General features: G+C 45.4%; 1 long non-coding RNA gene across 1 annotated transcript; it reads right to left on the bottom strand.

The window, feature by feature from the left end:
* Positions 1-27,575, bottom strand: Gm40118. Its single transcript, XR_867545.1, has 3 exons — positions 27,474-27,575; positions 1,497-1,588; positions 1-357 (listed from the first exon to the last, which is right to left on the bottom strand). It is a non-coding gene; the product is annotated as a predicted gene, 40118 (long non-coding RNA).

Raw genomic sequence — 27,575 nt, 5'->3', positions numbered from 1 at the left:
TCTTGTTAAAGCTCAAATAGGTAGAATTAAAGAGAGAGAGAGAGAGAGAGAGAGAGTCCATAAAATTTAGTACCAACTTAATTTTTATTCATTGTGAATCAATGCAGAAACCAGAATAGACCTAACACATCGTTGTGGGCTGGGGTTTGGAATCACAACACATTCTTGGCTGGAATCAGAAAGGTAATAAAACTGAAGAGGAAGCACCAGGTCTTCGATCCCGCTGGTGCTGCTAGTTCTGTTCTTGGTGTCTACTTGCAGAACATCTCCAGGAACAAGAAGTCAGCGAAACCCAGTAGGTGCAGAAGAAGTCAGATCTACATCCTCTATAGTATGTGCTCAGTACCATCTTTGGGCCTGGGGAATAGGATGTTGTCACAGTTTAGAGACCCTCCCTCCCTAGCTACTTGGATCCCTTCTCACATGGGAAGAACCCACGGGATTAAGAGATATGCATGTCGGTCAGGGTTTAGTGACCTTCCTCATAGATGGAACTGTAGATACTGGAAACACTAAAATTCCCTGTACCTTCTTCCAGTTCTGTTATTCCAGCATGGACAGTCTGCACTCTCAGAGCTAAAAAAAAAAAAAAAAATGCTTGGGGGAGGCTTGAGGAAATGGTATGGACAAAGCTTAGACAAACAGGGGAAATTCAAGAGGGAGGGAGGGAGGGAGGAAAGGACAGCATCGAGGAAATGAAAAGGAGGTGTCTAGTGGAGCTTGAATGTCTCTATTTGCCTAGACTGCAGAATGCTAGGGAAGAGCATCAAAGAGCCTCAGTTTCTGAGGGTTGTGGCAGCCCCTACCTTGGTGGTTATGACTCCCACAGGCTCATGTATTTGAATGCTTTGTCCCAGTTGGTGGAACTTTCTGGGAAGGATTAGAGGGTGTGACATAATTGGAAAAAGTGTGTCACTGGGGGAGGGCTTTGAGGTTTCAAAGGTACACACCATCCCACATTATCTCTCTCTGCCTCACTCTTGTGGATCAAGATGTGATCTCTCAGTTACTACTCCAACACTATGTCTGCCCACTTGCTACTATGGTCCCTGCCATGGTAGCTGTAGACTCTAACCCTCTGGAAGCAAGAGCCCCAAATTATATGCTTTTTTTTATAAATTGCTTTGGTCATGCTATTTTAGCAAAGCAATAGAAAAGTAACCAAGATACTCTTATCAATGTAAGTACCCCACGTTATGCGTTTCCATGACAGAAGTGAGCATTTTACTCTATCCCAAGAGTGAAATGGGCCTGTCTCCATCCTCAGGTTGTAGAAACTTGTGTGGTGAGGATGGTTAGGAAAATTCCTGTAAATGCCTAAGCCAACCTTTCCTGCCTCCCCTGGACTCCACATGCTTGAATCTATCACCTTTTCTTCTCCTTTTAGGGATCAGAAATCAAAGCTAAAAGCTTTTTTTACCCCGCTCTGGTCTGTCTGTGGATTCAATTCAGGAAAAAAAGTAGAAGGCTGCCTTCAGCCATAGATCTAACCTTACCTTTCAACACAGAAGCAGTCACTGATCCCCAGGACACTCCAGCATCAGCTCAGGACTGTGTCATTGGACAGGTAACTATAGCAGAGCCAAGCCTAAGATGCGCCACAGGGAGTCCACGGGTAATAAGGCAAGTGAAAGTAAAAAGAAACAGGAAACAGTCTTCATTTAGGAGAGAAGGCAGCCAGAACAAGCGGTGAGGCATCATGGACCACAAACCACAAAGAGCAACCTCGGTGGCAGCTGCTGAGAAAGCAGCTGGAAAGTGTGCAGGACAGGCTGGACCTTGAACCAGGAGCTAGAAGTTAGAGATTTGATACTAGTAGGATGCCATCTAGGCCTTGGAGCAAAGAGAAAAAAATGCTCCAGGGAACCTAACAGCACCTCCAGTCAGGATTGGGAGTGAGAAACTGGAGAGAAGAGGAAGGACCTAGCATTTCAAAGACCAAGAACAGCCATAGGGTTCAAAGCCCACCTGGTATGTTAGACATGGTGGTTAGACTTATGCTTATGACTCTGCTGAGAGCTGCTCCTATTTACGTAGACCTTGAAACCTGAAGCTCCTCCCTGGTGAGTGGGGCTCCGTGGGGATCAGCTGCATGAACAGAAGTGTGCGTGTGAGCCACAGTGGAACCACTGTGCCCAGCTAGACACAAGCTCAAAGTCAAAAGCCCAATCTGATGTCCTAGTTCCTGTAGCCAGAGGATGGGGGCGAAGGGGAGGAGGAAAAGGGAGGAGGGCTATAGGCAGGTGCTGCCAGAGACCCTGTCCTTTTACGAATACTTTTATTGGAGAATATTTTGTTTTAAATTTTTCCATCTCTACCTTGGCTTAACTGAAAGGAGTACCTTGGGGGGAAAAAACCTACACATTAGAATTCATAAAACTTTACGTTTGTGGAGTTGTGTGCCCAAACCTAGAGAGATGGGTCGATACATAAGAACATGGCATGAGGGAAAGCTGAGGGCAGGACGGAATGCTTGAACCGGGTCTTTCAGGAGATGCTTTTTAGAGAAAGAGCCAGCAGGACGGCCCAGTGAGCAAAGGCACCTGCCAACCAGCCTGACGACCTGAGTCTGACCCCTGGAACCCACGCGGTAGGAGAAGAGAACAGAATCCCACAAGTTATACATACAAGCCATGGCAAGTTAAGAAGGATCTCTTGTGCGTGCCCTGACTCGACAGCAAGAACGACGATGCAACAGGATCCTTCTGCACACGTTTATTGGGAGAGCTTGATTGCAGAGGCGAAGAGACCCCAAGCCCAGAACTGGTGCTGCTTATATAGGCCTAGGAGAGGCGTGTCTCACACCCGGATTGGTTATGCATGGGTTATGCTTACCACCTCATTTGCATGCCTACATCTGATTGGTTAACTTGTCTCTCATCTGATTGGTTAACTTGTCTCTCATCTGATTGGTTAATTCTCAAAACCTCATCTTGGCGAAAAACTTTACTGCCTATGTATGTGTGGTGGCCAGCGGTAACCAGCACCACCCTGCAACGTCACATGTGACTTCCCACAGGATCTAAGGAGACAGCTCAGCTGTTAAAAGCCCTGGCTTCCCTTCCACAGAAACAGGGTTCAATTCCCAGCATCCACCTGACAAATCACAACCCTTCACAACTCTAGTTCCAGGGGATCCAATGCCCTCTTCTGGCCTCTATAAGTACTACACACGTGGTGCACAGACATAAATGCAGAAAGACACATATACAAAAAAAATCAAAATGAAATATTTTAAAATAACTTTTAGAAGAAAAAGACATAACAACCGGAAGAATTTTTGAATAGGAGAAAATAAAGAAAGGGGGAGAGGGAGTGAAAAGAGGAAGGGGAGGGAGGGAGAAAACAGAGAAAGAGGAGAGAGAGTGGAAAGAGGAAGAAGGTGAAGAGAGGGCAAGAGGGAGGGAGGAAACGAGGGAAGGAGGGAGAGAGAAAAAAGACAGGAGAGGGTGCAATAAATGGGCACATGGAAGAAAGAAAGGAAAACACAGATGTTCTATAAGTAAAACATCCTCATCTGGAGCAGGGATGTTTCAGTTTCCACTCAACCACGTTGCTTGGCTGGGTGTTTGGTTTTAAAACCAGCAGGCAATGTCACACGGCTGTTTTACAGCCTCTGTCGCTTTGTCAAAACTAGCCTGTGCTGTCCAACTGTGGGCACCAGACAGCACACTGGTGCCAGGCATTGTAGGTAACAGATGCGCAGGATCTGCAGGCAGTGCTGTGACGCTCAGGCCTGGGTCCCAGCTCTCCCTTTGGAGCAGGGACCTGAATCAGAGACCCTAGGAACACTGCCAGGGAGAGATGAGCAAACAGGCCCGGCAGGCTGTCTCTTTCCAATTTTAAAAAACTCTAGGAATAGTCTTCCCTTGGTGGGAACACTACAAAACACAGACTTAGGCTCCAACTTGACCACAGGCCAGTTGATTTACTGTCAAGTCTCTGTTTCCCCATTTACAGACTGTCAATAATATTTATCAGGGTTTTTATGTGACTTAAATGACATGATAGCATGGCACACAGCCTGAATACAATCTTCCCTCAGCTAATCTCTTCCTCTTCTTCCTCTTCCTCTTCCTCTTCCTCTTCCTCTTCCTCTTCCTCTTCCTCCTCCTCCTTTTTTTGTGGGGTGGTGGTGTTAGGAGGGAAGGTGTTTTGTTTGATTTGATTTGGTTTGGTCTGGGTTTTTGTGGGTGTTATTGTTATTGTTGTGTCCTGGAACTTGCTCTGTAGACTATGCTGGCCTCAAATTCACAGAGATCTGCCTGCCTCTGCCTCTCAAATGCTGGGATTAAACACATGTACCACCAACATTCAGAAATGTGTTTTTTTTAAATATTGAGGAACACAAACAAGCCTAGATGTATGGATTCATGGGTGTGTAGGGTACATGGATGCACGAATGCATGGGTGTATGGATGCATGGGTGCATGGGTATGTGAGGTGCATGGGTGCGTGGATGCATGGGTGTGTGGATGCATGGGTGCATGAGTGTGTGAGGTGCATGGGTGCATGGGTGTGGGGTGCATGGGTGCATGGATGCATGGGTGCATGAGTGTGTGAGGTGCATGGGTGTGTGGGTGTGGGGGGTACATGGGTGCACAGATGCATGTATACATGAGTGTGTGGGGTGCATGAGTATATGGGGTGCATGGGTGCGTGGGTACATGGGTGCGTAGGGTACATAGGTGCACAGATGCATGGGTTCATGAGTGTGTGGGGTACATGGGTGCATGGATGGATGGGTGCATGGGCATGTGGGTACATGGGTGCATGGGTGCATGGGTGCATGGATGAATACCAGAGAAGAGATAGTGATTCAGGAATCCCTTCAGATAAATTTTTGGTTTCTGATAAATTATAAAAAGGTAATTTTTAGGTCCCCTCCCACTTCATGACAGTAGCAAAGCTACTTGGGAATCACAGAGACAACTCTCTTTCTACTCCTCCCCACTCCAAAAAAAAAAAAAAAAAAAAAAAAAAACAGCAATACTACTCTGAACACTGTCTTCCCATCAAGCTGGATAATGGTCATGTCAAAGGACCCCAAGGATCAGACTTCCTCCAGTGGCCTATTTCCTCCTGAAAGTTACTGCATAACTTTGTGATGTGTCTGCATTAGAGTGGAAGTAGGGCTCCAGAGTGAGATGATCTGAAGGCTCAATAGCAGCATTGTGAGAGAGGAAAGGACAGCATGTCTACTGCTCTCTCAGGATAACATGGTCAAGAGAGGGGTCAAAGGTCAAGGTACCCAACGTTCACCATCCTCATTAGAGCACTGTTTTCCAAAAGGCATATCATGAGGCTCCAGACAGAATATCAGCATCTGTATCTTCATCATCAACATCCTTACCTTCATTACTCTCAACCCAGAACAAACCATCCCAGAAGACAAGTGGGTCTTGTCCACAGGGCATAGAGAGTCCTGCCACAACCCCCACCCCCCAATGGGCACTTTACTTGGTTGCCTGTTAATGTGGCCCAGATCCAGCCTGCTTCAGGGAGGTCTCAGAGCCTGTTTTCCTCATCTGTACTAGGTCTACCCCCAACTTCCAGGGCCTAGATCATAGGAGTTAAAAGTTATAAATCAAGCCAACAGACTGTTAAAATAAATATACTCTGTCCCCATACCTCAACAAATATACTTTTATAAGCCTGGAAAGTTTAAACTTAGAATTTTTGGGTTCCTTGGAGTTCTGCACTGGAGTGGGGGAGCAATGGGGAAAGATGATTTCTAACCTGCAGCCCATCCCTAACCAATTCCACATTGAGCTCCCTCACCCTAGAGAGACCACACACACAGACACACAGAGGCAGACACTCAACTTGCATGTCCAAGCCCCCATTCACAGAGTCAGTCTCTGGAAGACTCTGGAAAGAGGCTTATAAGGGCATAAGAAGCTGGCTTAGGACCACTTAGCAGGAAGCCCCAAGTCCTTAGGATACAGAAAGAAGGGACTCTAACCCTAGATCATGTGGCTCTGACAGACCCTGCCCTTCTTCCCCACTCCCTCCACCTAGTTTAAAACCATTAGATTACATTCCCAAGGTCTATTTCTTTATTTGGTCAATTCCTCCTCCTGAGGCTGACTCCCAAGGTCCAGCTATCAAAGCAAGTATTGAGGTACAGAATTCCAAAGCCCCCTCTGATTCACCTAATTAACATGCCCAATTAAAATTCAAAGCCTCACCCTAACATGGGGTTTCCCCTGGTACCTTTATAAACTGCCATTTTCCTATATGCCACATCTGTCTTTTCTCTATCCAGTGACAGTCCTTTGTCCTCTCAGGAACAAATACCCCTTACCCCTCTCCGGCCACACTGCCCTTGCCATCAACATCCTCATCTGATTCTCACCAGAGTATGCCCAGTACCATCCAAGGGAGCACACATCCCTCAGATTCCCTCCCTGCCTGGGCCTTGCTGTCACCTTGAGCTAAGTCTTTCAACAACTCCAACCAGAAGCACAGAGACTCTTAAGGCCAAAGGCCCTGTAGAAAAGAACTACATGGGACAGACAGAAGGAGACCTATGTGAAGCTGGATAGAGCTGGGATTCCTCAGCCAGCTCCCATTTTACAGCACAGGCACACGTGCAAGCATGGACACGTGCACACATATATACTCACACACACACACACACACACACACACACACACACACACACACCAACAACAACAACAACAACAACAACAACAACATCAACTACACCACCACCACCAGATTTAATGGCTCGATTCTGCTGCGCTTTTCACAGTGTTGTGGCTCTTAATAGGTTCCCCTGGTGGGCTGCACAGGGCCCACACTGCCTCAGAGCAGCTGCTGTACTGAGCTAAGGTGCTCAAGGGATCCTTTGCAAACTATGCTGCCTGTGGCTCTCTCCGAGAGCCCTCCCAGCACGTCCTGGAACAGACTTCCAAGGAAGCATCGCAGTTCTGTGTGTTCCAGCAGCGTCACAGCTGCTGACTGGATGAGAAAAAGCTGCAGAAGCCAGTGCCAAGCCACTCAGGAATCTCAGGAGCACCTCCCCCCACCCAGTCTTCACTGAGAGAGGCCGCACCCCAACAATGTGGGCAGGGGCCCCACAAGTGTCTGGTTTCACCTCCTGCCTGGCAGAGGAGGTCAGACATTTGTCCAGACCTCTGTTGGTCTTGAGAGAGAGCTGCCAGCTAGAAAACTCAGGAAGCAAGTCAGGTCTTCAGAGGCGTGCATCACTGACAATTATGTGATCTTCATCAATGCCTCCATTTGCCCATTTGTAGAATGGAAATGAATCGACTTCCCATCCTCAGGGCCATGCCAGTTTTCAGAATACTAAATATTTAGTTAAGAGCTGTGGGTTCTAGGCCAGGATCATGAGCATCACCTGGGACTTGGGAGAAATTTATACCTGGGCCTACCAAATCAGGAACTCTGGCTACAAGAGCCAGTGATCTACTTCCACGAGCTTGCTACAGTGTATGTGTGAGTACCCCTGACCAAGCAGCACACCAGTGAGCTCCCCACCTTCCAACCCAGTACTGCCCAGATTGTCTATAACCCAGCAACCAGAGGATCAACACCCAGCATAAGAGAAGCCTCCAGGCCTCTGCCCGGCTGCCTCCATTCCATGTGGTCAGTGCCCATGTCATACCTGTTTAAATGTTTTCACTACAAGCCTTATTGTGATCAGCATTCAGTGAGTCCAGGCCATAGGCACTGGCATAAGAAAGGCAATGCTCTGATGTTAGGTGAAGGGTTCTTGCTGTTCTTTGAACCTTCTGGGTTCACAGCTCTGTCTTGAGCATGCTCTGTCTCCCTTCCTTTTGCTGCAGAAAACCAGGCCACTGTTAACTTGTAATGGTCATCAGACCTTCACTGGCCCTGAAATAGTATAGTAGTATAGTATAGTATAGTATAGTATAGTATAGTATAGTAAACAGGATAGTACCTGTTTCCCACCTACCTTATTCCTAAAGAAAATCAGCAGCCTTGACAGGCTAGTGCAGTGATGCTCAGCCTATGGGTCACAACCCATTTGGAGAAATCAAACGACCCTTTGACAGGGGTCACGTGTCATATACCCACATTACAACTTATAACAGTAGCAAAATCAAGGTTATGAAGTAGCAATGAAAATAATTTTATGGCGGGACATCACGTCAACATGAGGAACTGCATTAGGACCACAGCATTAGGAAAGTTGAGAGCCACTGGGCTAGTGTATTAGGGACCTGTCTCCTTGCAATAGAACACCTGACAAAAACTGCTTCAGGAATGAAGGGTTTACTCTGGCTCGCAATTCCAAGGGGTACAGTCCATCGTGTGCGAGACGGCATGGCAGCAGGAGGCAACTGGTCACACCACACCCAGTCAGGAAGCAATAAATACTTGTGCTCAGTTTGTTTGTTTCTTTTTATTCAGTCTGAAGGTCTCACCACCTCAAGTAGCTTAACCCAGACAAGTCTTTCATAGCCATGCCCAGAGAGTTGTTTCTACCCATGACTCTAGTCCCAAGGAGTTGACAAGGAAGATTAGCTGCTGTGGTTCGTATCCTTTTGTTTTGCTGTGCTATCCTTGCATCTTGGCTGGCTGTTGTTGATAAACAGACTTTTTAGAGCAGTTCCAGGTTTAGAGCAGAACTGAGCAGAAAGTGCAGTGTGTGCTGTGTACTTCCAGCCTCCACAGGAGCACGGCCTGCATCTCTATCAGCATCTGTCACTGGAATGGGAACATGTCCTTCAGCCAACAACTCTACTCTGACATGCCATGATCACCCAGATTCCACAGTTGATAACCGGGGGGTCACTCTTGGTGTGATAAGACTTGTGGATTTGGGCAAACTATAATGTCATGTGTCCAGTGTTATAGTACCATCGAGAGCAGTTTCTCTGCTCTAAAATATCCACTATGGTCTGCATATGCCCCCAACCATTGATGACCACAGTGTCTTCGCAGTGTTGTAATGTTGCCATTTGGGGAGTGTCAAATGTCCCCAGAAAAACTTTCAGCTCCAACAGGCAAATGGTCACACCTTTGGAGCCAATGGACTTTTTGAGGATCTAACTAAATCATAAAATTCACATACAAACATAATACCTGCTTTTACATACTATCTTGGGGTACTTACAAACTTCTCAAGGCTCATTCCTGAGGTCATATTTGGTGAGCATGTTAAAAGGTCTTGCTAGAGGCACGGTGGGGCAGAGGGGAGGGGAGGAAAAATAAATAAATAAAACAGTTGAGTTGCTAAAAGAGAGCCTGGCAGAGTACCAAAGATTAAAGTATAAGCCATTCTCCTTTAATGAAAATGTCCCAAATTATTCCAAATTCACAGTCCATATCCTCAAAGCCCCCTAGGCCATTTCCTGGCCAGTCTCTTGCTCTTTTGAGATTAGTAGAAAGAAATGAAATAGCTTAGAAAGGTCATCTAGCCCTGATGGCACCACCTCATGTAGCCCCAAACCAAACAGAACACACACAATCTACCCTCCTCACATCTTGTGATGTCCCTCTTCCCACCACAACAGTGTTCCCCATCCTCCAGTCTTCCCACAGCTCTCCTCTGCCCCCAAAGGCTCCACCCAGTGGGTGTGCTACCTTAGGCCTCTGGGGTCCACACACAATTGGGACCTGGGTAAAACAAATGAGGTGCCAACATTATAAAATTTAAGAGGACTCTGCCAAGAAGTATAACAGTGAGGACCCCTTCTCATGAGGACCCCTGACTTTCCTCTCCTTTGCCTCACATTCTAAGTTCTTAAGAAAAATCACAACGGGATGATTAAGACATTGCTAAATAATTTTTCTTTAGTTGGGAAAAAAAGATAGGACATCTCATCTCCTCAGAAAATATCAGAATATGTAGCAACCTGCCCTCCCCGCATCCTAGTTCTGTACATCAGCTAACAAACACAAAGAATGGAAACTGATGTCAAGTTAAACTTGCAGAAAACTAGTATGCTTGTCTAAAGAGGCTGGAAAAGTAGTTCAGTAGCTAATGGCACTTGTTCCTCTTACAGAGGATCTGGGTTTGACTTCCAGACCCCATATGGTGGCTCACTACCTACAATCTGTAACTCTAGTTCCATGGGACACCACACCCTCTTCTGGCTTCCACAGGCACCAGGCACGCATGTGGTATAATAGGTCCCAGACCCTAGCACAACTGACACCATGTTAGAGGTTCCATTCTAACATTAAACCTTAAAACGTAGGCCCCAACACCTGCCAAAACAGGAACAAAGCCCTAATCCATCCAAGACCTAGCCCATAGTTCCAGCAAAGTCCATAAAAATACTAACCTTGCTTTTAGTTTCTGTGTTCTGTTTCTTGCTAACTGAAGCGTCACAATCAAGATGTAGGTTTTGTGCACCAAAGACAGAGAGCTATAACGCTCAGGGCTGCATGATATAGGCACATTCCCAGTGCAGTGTCAAGCCAGCAATATAGACTTTTTGGCTTTATGAGTGTCCATGTGGTAGTCTCTGCTGGGCTTACCTTGCAACATTTGTGCAAATGTGTATATACAGGCAACACACTCATATACATACAATTCTAAAAATCTAATTTTTTGAAAAAAGAACTGCAGTAACTAGTACTGGAGATGTAACTCAATCCTATAGGACTTGCCTAGTATATTGCAAGGTCCTGGGTTCAATTCCCAAGACTGCAAAGAAAAAAATATTATGCAAGAATTATTGGAACTAGCCCCAGAAGTCAAAGCTAATTGCAATGTTCTATCCAGAGGTAAAATGTAAAAGGTAACACAGGCCCTGGATGTTAAAGACTCCACGTAGCACACAGTCTTCCCACACACACTGCCAGCTGTATCTCTCCTTTCCTGCCCTATAGAAAGCTTTTTGTACCTGGTTTCCTAAAATGGACTTTGCCAAATGGTGAGAATAGATCCTCCTTTGTCTCGGGGTGCCAGTCCTTAAATAAATCTAGTTCCCTTCCCATCAACAGCCAGCTCTTGAGTACTGGCTTTTAAGCAGTGAGCAGATGGACTTGGGTCGTAAGAGAAATCCATCCAGGAATTATTTGGCTAGCAGACTCACCAGTTCATGAAACTGGCTGGAGAGTGGAACCAACCACTCTCTGGCCCAACCAAAATAAGTTGGTTTGTAGAAACCACAGCTACTTCAGACCAAATTCCCTGCCATTTCACAAATCTCAGCCTCGCCTCTGGTGCTCTTGAGAGGATATAGACAACAGATCAGCTCCCATCCATGAAAGAGGACTCAGACCTTACTAACACAGGGCTTCACACAGAGCCCTGGAGAAGCTGGCCTGGATCTGGAGGTAAGGTTAAAGGTCTTTTTCCACATCACTCTGAGTCAATGTGCCCTAATGTCTGCTGGGCCAGCTTCTTCACTGAATTGAAGGAAGCTATCCCACAGAGAGCCAAATATTGGCAGTCAAACCTAGCCCTCATACAGACTATTCTTACCAGTTCCTGTTGTGAACTCTCCCAAGCCCCTCCTACAGCTCTGCAGTCTTACCACCCCTTTCCCATTAGAAGTAGATTCTACCACCCAGCAAACCCTAGCTCTTGCCTTTCTTCTGTCCATCCCACACTCCTGCCTGTCAACTGTCTGAGGTTTCCCTAGTCTTTCCAGGCCTAGGAAATTCCGCTTCAGTGGAAGGGGGACAGAGATCATCCCACCCCCCCCTTCTGAACCACCCTCTGGTCCTGGTGGCATGGAAGAAGAGAGAGGAATGTGGTGAAGCAGCCAGTCACTGGTAATAGAAGCTCGTCCACAGTTACTCAGGTGTGAAGCTGGTGAGCCTGAGAAGCTAACTAGGGTGTGAAGCACACCCTTAATGTCTTTTTTGGATGGGGAAGCCTTTACATGCTGGACCTCCCAGTCCAGGCAATCTGAAAGGCAGAATAGATAGGGTCTGTGTCTTAAACATAGGATGTTCTAGCCCCACTCATGGGCTGTCCACCTCTCTGTTCTCCTGGTCTCTCTGGCTTTTCCCAGGCTTTATCCAACTTGCCTGTCACAACAGCAATGCTCAGTCTTGGAAAGGGCTGATGTGGAAGCCACAGAAACAGGGAGGAATGGGTGGGCAGGGAGGCCTAGAAATTGAAGAAATTTTTTTCTACCCATTTCTCTTAAGGAAGGTAGTTTTCAGAGTTAGAAAACTACAGAGAGTAACCTTACTATAAAAAAAATGCCCTACAAAGAATGGAGAGCCTATATATCATTTAAAGTGGAAAGAAAGAAAGAAAGAAAGAAAGAAAGAAAGAAAGAAAGAAAGAAAGAAAGAAAGAAAGAAGGAAGGAAGGAAGGAAGAAAGAAAGAAAGAAAGAAAGAAAGAAAGAAAGAAAGAAAGAAAGAAAGAAAGAAAGAAAGAAAGAAAGAAAAAGAAAGAGAACTTTTGATGGCCTCAGAAAGAAAGCTTGGAAATCTAGAAGTCAGCCATGCAACTTTGGGAGACAGTGCAGCTTCCTCCCCCAGAAGGCACCCCACAAAATGTTTTGCCTCTTGGATGTCAGGAACATGACACTGAACCTCTTCACTGCACCAGCCACTGAACTAAGTAGAGGTGATCAAATTAGTAACAGTCACATTAACTATGTGTTTCTTACAGAATGACCAAATCGTTCTAAGAACTTTATCACACTGGATTCTCACAGGCAATCTATCATTGTCATTATCATGTTAATTAAGCAAAATGCTCACAGTCTCTCTCTGGGAATCAGTGGGACAGGATAGACCCACAAGTCAAGTTCACAGTCTCGGTCATTTGGAAGAGTGAATCGTATCTCTCTTCAAATATATTTCTTTGATATGGTTTGAGTTGGTGGCTCAGAGATAACATAGACCTCTGCAGACCACCGGAAGGGCTCTGAAAGTCTCCCTCCATAAAAGACCTAACTATACATCTATTCGGGAAGGCAGCATTCCTGAAGGAAGTAGCCAGGGAATGCAGTCAAGCTGTTTTATCAGACATCTTCCTTTCTGCCTGGAAGGATCCTTTTGCAGGAAGAAAAGTGAGCCATCTGCCCAAGTAAGGATGACAATGGGCAGCAAGAACAGGACGGCACACAGTGCGTGCTCTATCCCCCCTTGCCTTGATTGTCTACAGTCTGCATCCCATTCCTCCCCCCAATAAATCCCATGCCCTACCCCTCTGTCTGCCACTATATAAACTTCAACTGTCTAGCCTTAATGTGAGCCTTGTGCTTTGTATATAGCTTTCGTAGTTTTACACATTAACAAAACTTGTCACATTTTCCTGTTAATATGTCAACTGTCCATTTATTTATAGACAAAAATGATTAAACTTTCGAAGGCAAAGAATAAACTGAAATTTTTCCCAAACCAAGCTGGGAAGATGGCTCAGTGGGTAAAGAGCTCACTGTGCGAGCATGGGGACCTAGGTTCAGTTTCCCAGCACTCACAAAATGGATAGTCCTGATGTGCACATCTGTAACCGCAGCACTGAGGGAAGGGTACAGAGCTAGGAGGATCCTGAGAGCTCTCTGGCCAGCCAGTCTAGCCCAATCAGCAAGCTCTAGGTCCACTGAGAGACTCTGTCTCAAAATCAGACTTTGAGGTGGTGAGTGAGAGAAGACACCCAACACTGACCTCTTATCTCCATGTGTGCACTGCACACACACACACACACACACACACACACACACACACAGAGAGAGAGAGAGAGAGAGAGAGAGAGAGACAGACAGACAGACAGACAGACAGACAGACATGTGTGCACACATACACAGTCCTTACAATTAATTTTTCCCCTAAACTACTATTATAAACTGCTTCTCAAGATAACAAAAAAAAGAAGGAAGGAATGGAGGGAGGGAGGGGAGGAGGGAGGCAGGGAGGGAGGGAGGGAGGGAGGGAGGGAGGGAGGGAAGAAGGAAGGAAGGGAAGGAAGCAACAAAGAAGAGAATCTCTGCCTTACAGACCTCACAGTCCATATTTAGCCCCAAACCTATATTTCTGAGTAAAGTTTTATTGAGTACTGAAGCAATGGTGGAGTCTATAACAAGCTTGCCTTGCAAGCATAGGGGCCCATGTGTAGATCCCAGCAGCTGCATAAAAAGCCAGGGGTGGTGGCACCCAACTGTGCTGGGGAAGCAGCAGTAGGATCCCTGGGACTTGCTGACTAGCTTGTCATGCTGATTCGGTTAACTGAGCTCAAGGTTCAGTGAGAGACCTTGTGTAAAACAGTAAGATGGAAGATGATAGAGGGGACACCCAACATTGACCTCTGTGCACTGGCTTCCACAAGAACACACATGCATGTACCATGTACTCACATACATAAACACATATACACACATGCACCACACAAAATAATAAAATGAAATAAGGCTTTATTGAACCACACTCACTTATATATCCATTATCGATGCCTATGTTTACACTATGATGGCAGATTTGAATGACTGTGACAGAAATTTCATGAGCCACTAATCTTTTTTATTGAAAATAACTTTTTCACGCAGTACCTTTTGATTATAGTCTTCCCTCTTACATCTCAGATCTTTCTCAGATCCCCTCCAAGAAAACAAGAAAAAGAAGAAAACAAAACAAACAAACAAACAAAAAACCCAAGAGACAAGTAAAGCAAAAAAAACCCAAAAAATCCCAAAACCAAAAATAAACATTATGAGATAAAACATCTTCAGAAGTACCACTGAGCTCATTTATGTTGGCCATCTACTAATGGGCATGGGGCCTCCCGTACATGTATGCCCAGTGTGACTCCATTGGAGAAAACTTATTCTTCCTTAGTGAACACTTATCAATTGGCAAAGGTTCTGGGTTAGAGTTGAGGGGTTTTGTGCAGTTCCCCTTTCAGTATGGAGACCCCTTCTGGCTTGGACCTGTGTAGGCCCTGGCATGCTGCCACAGTCTGTGAATTCATATGTCAGCCCTGCTGTGTTTAGAAGGCACTCACTGTTTCCTTGGGGTCCTCCATCCCCACTGGCTCTTACACTCTCTCTTCCTCTTATTCCACTTAGTTCCCTGAGTCCTGGGTGGAGGAGTTGGATGAAGACATCTCACTTAGGACTGAGTATTCCAAGGTCTCCATTGAGTTCCTACCTACTGCAGAAGAACACTCCTCCAATGATGGCTGAGTCAGCCTCTGATCTATGGTTATAGGAGAATGTCTTCAGAGTAATTTTACTGTTATGTTCTTTTAACAGAACAATACTATTTGGTTTTATGGGTTACAAACCATAAAGGATTGCTATATCATTCCTCTGTGTGTTAGATTTTCATTACTGTGACCAAATACCTAACAGAAACAAGGGAAGAAAGATCATTTCAGTTCATGATTTCAGTGGAACATCATGGCAGCAGGACCATACATCAGTTAAAGTCCTTCATTTCTTGGCAGCCGGGAAGCAGGGGAAGGTGCCATACAGGAAGTGGCCAGGGCAAGATGCACTCCCAGTGAGTGACACACTTCTTCCAACTAGCTGTCCTACTATGCTACTCTCACCTCCGCCCCAAAGTACCATCTCATTTGAGGTCCTTGTGGGATTAGAGATAAGCCTTATTCTCAGAGAAACACAAGGCATTCATCAATCCCCTAAGCTCTTCTTAATCCAGTCAGGTTGATTATCAAGACAACTACTATAGTCCTCTACAGAAAGAGAGCCAAATCTTAGTCTGGTGAAAATAGAGCCATCCTTTTTTCCCCAGGGACATCAGAAGAGTTCACGAGGTCAGGGCAGAGACAATACTTTGAGTCACTGATCTAAGAAATGAGCAAAGCATACCCAGCGTATATTCAGCCTGTTACCCACATGGATGCTATTCCATCTCCAGAATGATCAGGAAGGCTAATCTGTGAGCAGCCAGATCCTAATTATTCCACCATCACCTTGATACCAAAGTCCAAAGGAGGCATAAAGGCACCAGGTGGCAGGAGTCCATTTACTATGTTAGTCATAGTTACAAAAGGAGAATCCATAAAAATTGTAGCCACTAGAACACTCTCTGGGCCAAATACTGAAGACAGCTTGGGAAACAGTGAGCTCTACCTTCACCCAGTGGAGCTACTCATCCATTGCATCTAACTGTTCAACATTCATCAGTCACATACTGTATACGAGGCTCCAGAGTGAGTGTTGTACTCATTGGGAGTAACATAATGGACAACATAATTCAAACAAAAATCACATATTGGTCTAGAACTAAACAAAACAAACAAAAACAAAACAAAACAAAACAAAACAAAACAAAACAAAACAAAACAAAAAAACACCATAATCCCTTTTATAATTCCAAACTGTTAGGCTTGGATGGTCTCCTATAGTTTGTTTCTTTACAAGGAACGCCTCTGCTTTTGGGTCTCAGAGAGCATAGAAGTACTGTGTGAAACTATTCCTGGAGAGATGTGAACAAATATCTATTCTCTCCAGATAGGAAATTGATGACAGACTAAAATAAAGTAAGGAAACTACCAAAGTCCAACCTGATGAACCAATGAGTTTGTAGGAGTTACTTACAGGAGTATAGGAGAGGGGTTATCTTACAGGAGCAGAAATGACTCATCACTGACAGCCCACTCCAGCATAGGTGACAGCTCATGAGAACTGGAACCCTGGAGCTTACTGCATAACTTGAAGCAGCTTGAGAGGTCAGAGAATATCTCTTCTAGCCAACTCAGCTAAGGTAAACCTCTTCGGTCAGTACTGCTACTCTGAGCCTCTTTTGGACAGCTTGACTGTTCTGATCTCTTTGGCAAGTCTTACTGTTTACTTAAGCTTAGGAGGGGCGAGGCCTTGTGCACCTGGTCAGTTTCAGGGACTTCCTGAGGCTTCCAAGTTTCCTTCCTGAGTTTTAAGATCCTACCTTCAGAACTTGCCAAGCTTTAATTAGCATCCTCGGGATGGAATATTCACCTCTTTTTAAAACACCCTGAAATCTTTTGTAGAGGAAACTGCTATGCAACAAGGGGATCAGACTGAGAATCAGCTGCCCCTCTACTTTCACTGCTTCTAAGTCTACCCTCCTTGTTCTATAGAATAGCTCTCAGCAAATACTGTATAATTCACTAGTTTCCTACATATATGTAATCCATATACATTATTTATATATGTATATTCAAGATTCTTTTGTTCAACCTTTATTAAATGGTACCTAATGAAAAAAACATCAAGTAAAGATGATATTGACATAAGCATTTTGAGGATGTGAAACCATAGATTAGCCTGGGACTTGGACTGACAGATGAAAAAGGTTAGAAAATATTTACATATCAGAAACAAAAATGTGGTTAAATCCATACTTCTTGTCAGCATATAGTTGAGTTTCCATCTAAGTCTATTTATGAAGGGAAGGGGAGTATTCAAGGAACTTTTCTATAATATGAATAGTTTAAGAGTTCTAAGAACTGCCAGCTTGTAACCAAGAGACCACTAAAGTTTGCTGTCAGAGACAACATGTGTGAAAATGTTTGCAGTAGAAAATTGTTCACTTAAAGTAGCAAAGCTGTTTTTAATCAAAGAAGGTTAGATTTGTCTCGCTCTCCTCGCTATAATTAATCCACTGCCTATGACCTCACTAGTCTTGTTATAATTTAGCCAGTGAAAAGAGACTCAGCCGGGCCTCTTAAAATTAGGAGCGTAACTAAAGGCATTCCTTCTGTTAAAAGGAAATGTATTTGGAAAAATCAAATAAACAAGTGGTCCTGACAGATTAGCTTCAAAACACCATGCAGAATCTCGATTTTCCACGACAGCGAAATTGTGGTGTCAGGAGGGTTGATGAAAGTGCCTGAAGAGCTTCCCCTCTTTAATGCCAAATGTGGGCACATCTTCAGGTCACCAAGCTGTTTTCCTCCAGGCCTAGGGCTGTTCATTCCTACTTCACTCCAGTTCTCAGGAAAAAAAAATACGCAAAGTGCATCCTCTCCACAAGCCACTGGCCTGAATCTTCATTGCCTCTCTTGCAGCTTGGCCTGCAGAAAGGCTCTGGGAAAACTAGCTGGGGCTGAGTGTGGGGAACCTCCCTGGAGGACTCCAGCTGTTCTCTTTACCCAGCCTGGAGCCTCCCAGAGCCAAAGACCTGTGACTGGAAAAGCAATTTGCTTTTCAATGCATTTTCTCCTCCCAACCAGGGACAGAGACTTGGTGCTAGCTGCTGCTGAAGGCTTTTGGGTTAGACACAAACACTAATGGAATGACAGCTGGCAGAAGGCAAACAGCACTGTCATGCCAGGTGACTCTTGGGGGAGTTTGGCTGGATGGCCCCAGAAGGCCTGCCAGAAACCCATGTGAGGACATTCAGTGCAGCCTCACAAACCAGGGCATGACTTCTCTCACGCGTCCCAAAGCAGGCACCTGCTGACATGCTCACGTGACGTGGCTCACATGACCACAGGAAGACTCAGAGTGGGACAAGGTTTTAAATGATCTGTTACTCCATAGTTTTGTTTGGTTTGTGAGACAGGGTCTCTAGTAGCCTTAACTGGCCTCTCCAGTGATGATCTTGAACTCCTGGTCCCCCTGTCTCTACTTGCACTTCCACACGTGCTGAGATTACAGCATGTGCCACCATGTCCTGGTCCTCCTGTCTCTGCACTTCCACACGTGCTGAGATTACAGCATGTGCCACAGTGCTTGGGTTTTATGGTGTGCTGGGGACTGAACTCAAGGCTTGCTGCTTACTGGTCAGCACTCTATCAACTGAACCACAACCCCAGCCCTGCAGCCCAACTGTGAACAGCTGAAACTACTGTCCGTTTCCAGAATAAACTAGGAACCAGCTCTATACCAAAATGTCATTATGCCCCCTAGATTCCCAGGGGTTGGAGGACACGTGGACACCCAGAGGTTGTCTGCCCCTCCCTCTCACCCTGGAAAAGCATAACTCCAGCTGAAGGATGCAGGGAAGCTAAGTGTCTCCCTCCTCCCTTTCTTTCTAGATTTCCTTTCTTTCAAGATTTTAACTTCTCAGCTGTTACTTCTTCCTTCATCCCCTTCTTTCTCTTCCTTTTACTAAGTCCCTTTCCTTTGCTGATCAAGCTGAACTCAGAAACTGTAAAGTAAAAAGGGCTCTAGCTGGGGTCTTAGTGTGGAAGATGCAAGCTGTGAATGTTCAGAGGAAGGTAGGAGAAGTGGCTTGTTCGGAACTGGGGCTGCGTATCCATAGATAGAAACGTGCACAAAACAGAAGTCCAAGAACCTCTTAGTAAGTATATGGAACCTCTGGGCACTTTAGTTCCAGATGCCAACAGGCAAAGGGCAGAGAAAAGAGTCTCCATCCCCAGGTGTGCTGGAGCATGCTTCAGCTCTGATTCCTAATGGCCTTCAGAAGCCACTTGCAAAGCTCTTACAGTGTTACCTCCATTACATGCACTCCTTTAGATCCACTTACCCTGCCTTTTCCCCATCTTCCTTTTCTGATAGCCTCTCCCTACTGGTCTGAGAGTTCCTTTGCTCACTGGAAAGGAGTAACTCTCAAACTCAGGAAGATCAAATGCCATAGATAGACTTGCTGGTGAAGGAGCCAGAGCCATAGGGAATCCTAGCTGAGTTGGGCAGGGAGTCCTTTTCTCAGCTCTGGTGAAGGGAGTATACCTAGGATCTGATGGCAAGGCTGCAAGGTATGATGCTTCTAAGTCAGAGAGTTTGAGTTATGGCTCTAATACTCACAAGCTATGGGATCCTGGCAAGTTCCTCTAGCTACCTAGATCTCAGCCTCTTAATCTCTCAGAACAAAAATCATACCTATCTCAGAGTTTTGAAGATTAAAAAGAGTTTATGCAGATAAAATATCTGGACCAGAACTGGTGACCAAGGTAAGCCAGGCCCCTTTCCTTCTCTCTTTCTTCTGTGAGTCAGTAGTGTCATCCTATAGGTAGCATCCTTAGAGAAAGGGTCCAGGAGACTGATCCATCCGTATTACACTCCACTGTCTGCCCACATCCTAGGACATCAGTATCTGCAGTGATTCCACATAGGGGCCTGGGGAGGTAGCTCTGGCAATGACACACTTGCTGAAAAAGCCTGAGGCCCTGAATTCAAATCCCCAGGACTCATCTCAAAAAGCAAGGTATGGCAGTGTCTGCCAATCATCCCAACATAGGGAAACAGAGAGAGGAGGATTCCCCAGAGCCTGCTGGGCAGCCAAACTAGCCGAAAAGAGTAAGCTCCAGCTTCAGTGAGAGACTGTCACAAATAATTAAATGGAGAGCAATGGAGGAAGGTCCATGATATTGACCTCTGATTTATAGACACATGTGTACACACAAACACACACACACACACACACACACACACACACACACACGTCAACCAGGATAAACAGTGAAAGCACCCCTGTGTGAAGGGAACAGAGTTCTGAGGGGTTCACACGATCAACCAAGTCTCTCAGGGCCTGCTGACAACTGGTTCAATTCCATTCCCCTTTTCTTTAGCCCTAAAATGCTCACCCTGTGAGCAGAGGATACAGATAGCCTCAGGCCCATCAGATGTACCCCCACTGTGCCGCATGCTGCCATCTAGTGTCTGTTCTGATATAGGCCTGCTGCTTTGTGCATGAGGGACCAGCCAATCAGAACTCTTCCTGGAAGTGAGCCTGGCTCTACAAAGGAGTGCTTAGTCAGACCACTGCATATGGTCCAGAGCTCTCCCTTGGTCCTTTCCATCCTAGAAAAGGTTGGAGAACTATATAAAGCCTGGAAAGAAGTCCCCAGCTGTGCTCTCAGAAGGTTTTGTAGAATAAAAGCTATAATAATAACCAGTAACACTAGTGTAGCTCTTTGAAGTGTCTGAGGAATTTTTATCTGTTTAAACTCTGTCAAAAGTAGGCTAAATGCTACAAAGAATGACCCCAAAATTTCAGCAGCCTAACAGAATCAAAGTGTTTCTGTTTTCATCACAGTTGAAGGCAGATGGAGGTGAGCCTGGCAGGAAGGAAAATCTGTCACAGAGGCAGAGGGCCAAGGCTCCTTTCGTGTGCCTCTGTCAACACCTAGAGCCGGAGTACTTACCTTCCAGTCCTCAGGTAGGGAATGCAATAGTATGGAGGGCCACAAGAGAGGTCTCTGTGTATCAGACCTGGGAATGAAAATATCCATTCTGCCCAGTGATATGATTAGTCATAGGCTTACCCGATTCCGAAGGAGGCTGGTGCTGAGAAGGGAAGGAGCCAGGATGTGGAAAGTGAGTAACTGCGCTATCCTTGCTCTAACACCGTGAGACAACAATACTTTCCTCCAGAGCAAGAAACTGGATCTGAGAAGAATGGATGTGCCCCATATACCAGTCAATAAATGGCCTTGAATGTGTATCTCTTTCCATGCCTTATCTCATGAAGGACTTTTCCTTCCATAGGTACAAGCTGTTGAGCAACTTATAGAGTCTTAAACATAGCCTGGTTGTCTGTGCTGTATCTTTTCTGCCCTGCCTCCAAGTATTCAAAAGCTGCTCATGGGATACTGCATTTCTTGCCCTGGGGAGAAAACAAGGTCCTCTATTTCTAAGAGTTCACAGTCTGATGACAGAAACATAAACCGCTATAACTTGGCTTGATTAGACATCAGCAGGTCTCTGCAAAATGCTTTGAGAACACACGTGAGCAGGAAACTGATTTTGTCAGAGAGTCAGAGAAAGTTACATGGAGCAGGCCAGGCCTGCCCTGCCCTGAACTGTGAGTCAAAAATAGCTGGGTAGGGGAGAAGGAGGAGGCATGGAGGGCCAGAAAGCAGCATTTGCCCAGACATAGACATGAAAAAGAATGGGCAAGTCCTTGACAGGAAACAGGGAACAAACCTAGAAAGCTGCAGAAGCCCCTGCCTACCCCCTGCCTCACCCCTGGGAGAATGGAAGATGCTGAAGACTATCATTGACTGGGGAGAGTTCCAGGGCATTATGCTGCAAGTCTGAAAGGCTGGGAGGCCACAGCTGTGGTATCATTAGCCATCACTTGTGCAATAGGATGTCTAAAGTCTCTACAGACCATCACTGCTGGTCTTCACTATGCCGTTGAGGGAAGCAGATGTTACAGACATTTACTCAGCAGGCAACTGCAGGATCAGAACTTACCCTGGGTCCTATACTCCAAAGGCCATAGAGTAGAGAGCTAATTCTGAGAGTGAGCATCTCAGTGCAGCACCCCAGTCTAAGGGATGAGGACTCTCCCCTGATTCTGGATGCAGACCTACCTACCCCTTCCTCAATCATCAATAGTTCCTCTACAGCATCTTTGTACATCACACATTCCTTCCCAACTCTGCTTCTTGGTGTATTTCTGCTCCTTCTTTCATGGTATTCCTTAAGCCTTGTAGGGGGTTGATGTAGATGTCCCACATAGGTCTGGGCACTCAGGAATCACTTCATCTCAGCACTTTGACTGGTTTTTTAGTCTCTGCTTTAACTTCTGCCCACTACAGAAGCTGACAGCAGCACTAATCTACAGGTATAAACATAAATATTAAGAAGATAATTTAACATGTCCATTTATCAAAACAACAGTTGTAGGTTCCCAACTTCAGGCCTATGACCTCTAGAGACATCGGCTTTTGCCCAGCTTACATTGCCAAGAAAGAGTTCTTTTCGTGGAGTAGGCCTCTAATCCAATCAGAAAGTGGTTGGTTGTCCCCATTACCTTCATACCACTATTGTATTGGGCACATTTTGCCTGGCAAATCAGTTCCACACACAGGATTTACTGCTGGGTAACACCACCGGTGACGTCCCCTTACCCCAGCAGCCTGCATAGCACTTTCTTTTTTTTTTTTTTTAAAGATTTATTTATTTATTTATTTATTTATTTATTTATTATATGTAAGTACACTGTAGCTGTCTTAAGACACTCCAGAAGAGGGCGTCAGATCTTGTTACAGATGGTTGTGAGCCACCATGTGGTTGCTGGGATTTGAACTCCAGACTTTCGGAAGAGCAGTTGGGTGCTCTTACCCACTGAGCCATCTCACCAGCCCTGCATAGCACTTTCTGGTGCTATGAAAACAAACTAACAGGGAAGCAGTTTTCAGGACAGTTCCTGTTTAATTTCTATATGTCCTGTAGCTAAGGGGTGTATGTCTCTAGCAACAGGGTTTTGCCATCTAGTGATAGTGGGCAACCAAGCACAATGGTGGTAGCCTATGTGCACCTAGGGTCTTCCTGATCAATTACTCATATGCTCAACACTTTGGGGGGAATATCCATATTAGGAGTCTGTGGGACAAAAGTCAACACTGTCTTCATCTTACTGATGAAGAGCCTCACTGAAACCCATTAAAAACTTATAAATTGGCCCATCTGTGAATTGGGAGACTACAAGCTATGCCTACCAGGAAATCTATGTTTTACAGAACTCTGCTCTTAAGTTTGTTTTCTTAACTTGAGAGTAAAAAAAAAAAAAAAAAAAAAAAAAATCTTTAAAAAACAATAGACTGTTAGTTGCAATCCAAAGGAAGGAATTTTGTCCATGCTAAAATGTAGTGATAGCAACAAAATTAAGCTCAAGGTCCATTTTAGGGGTCAACGGGAACTAGGAATGGAGCAACTTGGTAAGCTTCCTAATTGCTCTTAACTAAAACTAAATTAAGGAGTGTGCAACTAGACCCCAATCTACAAAAATTCCAAGGGTCATTCAACACCAAGGAGCCAGGAAACTATTTTGGTCTGAGAATAGATGTCAAGGATAATAATAATAACAATAACAACAATAATAATAATAATACAAAATCATCAGATAGTGAAAATGGTTGAGCCAGGAAGATCTGTTTCACACCTGCTAAGACAAACTTCATCAGAAGAGACCCTAGAAGCACAGCCGAGAGATCTGCAGGCGTTCCCAATGTGCCGTGGCATCTACCCCACATTTCTTTTTTTTTTTTTCATTAATTTATTTATTCACCTTACATCCTAATCACTGCTCCCTTCTCCCAGTCTCCCCTCACCTAGTCCTATTCTCCCTCCCCTTCTCCTCTGAGATGGTTGAGCCCCCCCCCCCCCGCCAATATCACCCCACCCTGGCACATCAAGTCTTTGCAGAGCTAGGTGCATCCTCTCCCACTGAGGCCAGACGAGGCAACCCTGTTAGGGAAAGAGGATCCTCAGACAGTCAGCAGCTTTAGAGACAGCCCCCGCTCTAGTTGTTGGGGAACCCCATGGAGACTGAGTTGTACATCTGCTACATGTATGCATGCAGGGGCAGGAGGAGTGTCTAGGTCCAGCTTGTATTTGCTCTTTGATTGGTGGTTCAGTCTCTGAGTCCCAAGGGTCCAGGTTAGTTGACTCTATTGGTCTTCCTCTGTAGTTCCTATCCTCTCCAGGACCCTCAAACCCCCACATTTCTTAAGGGTAATATAACTAATTGGTATTGAAGACCACTGCAGCTGCAGGGGGTGTCTACTGACATCTTTTCTCCTTTTGCTTGCATCTTGAAGGATACTTCTTTACAAGTTTGGTCTCTCTGTGTCTCTGTCTGTCTCTCTGTCTCTGTCTCTCTGTCTCTGTCTCTGTCTCTGTCTCTCTGTCTCTCTCTCTGTGTCTCTCTCTGTGTCTCTCTCTCTGTCTCTCTCGATCTCTCTCTCTCTCACACACACACACACAAACACACACACACACACACACACACACACACACACACACACACACACACACTGGGGGGAACTCCGTGCATGGTAAGTTTGATGGCCTGAAGAAGTTAGGAAAGACATAGAAAAGACATGCACATTAGCTAGGCAAATAGGAGAGGCAGCTGGTTCTCCTCGGTTATTTAATGCAATTCTGCTCTGTTCGTAAGGGGGAAAGTTCTTCCTCGCCAGGGAGCTCAACAGAACATTCATTGGGGACTCCGTGTATATTATGTTGAGCAGATACAGCCAGATAGCAATTAGTATAAGCTAAACATTGGTAACAAATCCCCAATTTGTACTTTTGGGTCTTGGTTACTGTTTGGGGTTTCCTTTTATGGGGTCCAAGAGAAAGAGGAGCTGGCTACTAGGGATCTAACTCGAGTGAGTCTGTTTTGATTGACAGACTTGTGTTATGTAAACTTTTTTTCTTTTAAGTATGTCTTTCCCTACAATACACCTGGTTCTAATCATATTACACCCAACTAATAAGCATTAAATGGTAAACCGAATATTCTCCCTAGTTCATTCAAAAGTCACAGTTTGCCTTATTTTGCATACATCCAAAACCCCTCCAGACCAGATTGGTACCCTACCTTCCAATTTTGGGTATATTCAGTAACATGTTTGAATAGAAACAAATCAAAATCAAGATGTTTCCAGGGGAATAACTTATTTCCATTTTTTTGAAGTATATACGTGCAGCTCTATGCAGGTGGGGGTTCCAAGTTGTCAACAGGTTGTTGGGTGTATCATTAGGAAAAGGGTGTCTTCTATGCCCCTCCTTAGATTTGGGAACAAAACACCCATGGAAGGAGTTACAGAGCCAAAGTTTGGAGCTGAGATGAAAGGATGGACCATGTAGAGACTGCCATATCCAGGGATCCACCCCATAATCAGCATCCAAACGCTGACACCATTGCATACACTAGCAAGATTTTATTGAAAGGACCCAGATGTAGCTGTCTCTTGTGAGACTATGCCGGGGCCTAGCAAACACAGAAGTGGATGCTCACAGTCAGCTAATGGATGGATCATAGGGCTCCCAATGGAGGAGCTAGAGAAAGTAGCCAAGGAGCTAAAGGGATCTGCAACCTTATAGGTGGAACAACATTATGAACTAACCAGTACCCCGGAGCTCTTGACTCTAGCTGCATATATATCAAAAGATGGCCTAGTCGGCCATCACTGGAAAGAGAGGCCCATTGGACTTGCAAACTTTATATGCCCCAGTACAGGGGAACACCAGGGCCAAAAAGGGGGAGTGGGTGGGCAGGGGAGTGGGGGGTGGGTGGATATGGGGGACTTTTGGTATAGCATTGGAAATGTAAATGAGTTAAATACCTAATAAAAAATGGAAAAAAAAAAAAAAAGGAAAAGGGTGTCTTTATTGTCCAAGTCACATGGAGTCCCAGACTGCTAAGCTAGTCTTGTGTTTGCTGGCCTCATTCTCATAGAGCTTTATGAGTCAGGAGAGACATAAAGTCAATAAATGAATAAACAAATAAGATCAGGAATGACATCAAATTCAGTCCTGGTAGGAGATCAAAAGAAGATAGAGTTGGGTGGTTGTTTGATGGAGCTGCTACTGCACATGCGACAGAAAAGCAAGTGCAGTCATGAGGAAATCAGAGGCCTGGGGGAAGAGAAGGGTCGCTCCTCTAAGAGTGTCTGCTCCTGAAGAACAGGAGGGAGTTGATAAGCTATTCTGTACCCCATCTGCCACTGTGTAGCATAAAGATAGGAATCAGGAAGTTTTGTGGTCACCAATGCAAGTGGGGTCATCATTACATGGACAGGGATCATCCCTTCCCAACTTCCCCCTTCTCATCCAGTGAAAAATCAAAAGGTTAATTGGGTTGTCCACCACCGTTTTCTCATCGTATATGGAAAAGCTTTGTTAATGCCACTGCTGTCCACAGACCCCTGGGCCCACAGGCAACTGCCTCTGTGCTACTTACACATTCAGCTGCTTCTCTCCTCCCAAAACAGGGCAGACGGGAGAGGGAGAGAGGGAAGGAGGGAGGGAGGCAGGAAGAGAGCATGTGAAAGCAGAAGGAGACAATTGGGAAAGGGCAAAAAGAAAATAAAAGACAACCTCTCCCACTTCTTCCTTTGACCTGACACCCTTCTGCTAAGTCCGGGTTCTGTGAGGTGAGAAAGAAAGGCTTGGGTTTCTCTTGCTTCCTCTGCTAGCTATTGATTCTTTCCCCACAGTCAGACTGTTGGCAGTCCTATACCTACAGTCTGGGTTGCTGGTGTTCCAGCTGTCTACTTTAATCAACAACAAGAGTAAATACAGGCAGCTGCTGATGACTCCCAGGATGCTTTATAGAGCTCCTCACACTCTGCTTGAAAAGGAGAGTTTTCTGAAATTGATTCAGTGTATGTGACCCTAGAAGCATCCAGACTGCAGCCAAGGAAACAAGGAAAGGACTCTGTCTCACAAATATGAAACAAGGAGGTTTGCTTTGTGACTTAAGAAGCTATAGACTTCAGTTTCCAGCAGCAGCATCAAATCCCAACATCAGTGGCTGACTGAGCCGGTACGCAGAGTACTGATTTGGGATTGGTGTGAGAGACATAGACCTTCCTTCTACAGGGTTTCTCCTCTGACTTCTCTCTGCCTGTGGCTGTGTTCTGGGCAGCCCTGATTTCAGCCGCCTGAACAGAACTGTAACGTTTCAGGGTAAGGAGAGTGTGGTATGGGAGAGATTCTGAGCCACCGCAGCGGCTGGCTGGACTTTTGTTTCTTGTTTATCTGAAATCCTATGTTAACTGAATGCCCTGTATTTCTGTTGATTAAGCCCAGCAACCATTAGAGAGGAGAAACAAACTGTAAAGACCCAAGGCAGGAGGCTGGAAGGGAAGCATATGCCTGCGCTATCTGCTGAGCCGCTATGAACTGCTGTTCCCACCTGTGCATATGTACACTCCATCCTGTCACTTCAGATTGTGCTGAGGATTCACGGAGACGCTCCATGCAAAGCACTTGGCCCAATATATGGCACAAAGAACCT

The sequence above is a fragment of the Mus musculus genome, chromosome 3, assembly GCF_000001635.26.
Source record: "Mus musculus strain C57BL/6J chromosome 3, GRCm38.p6 C57BL/6J".
Classification (NCBI taxonomy): domain Eukaryota; kingdom Metazoa; phylum Chordata; class Mammalia; order Rodentia; family Muridae; genus Mus; species Mus musculus.
This window is presented reverse-complemented; position numbering and strand designations above follow the sequence as displayed.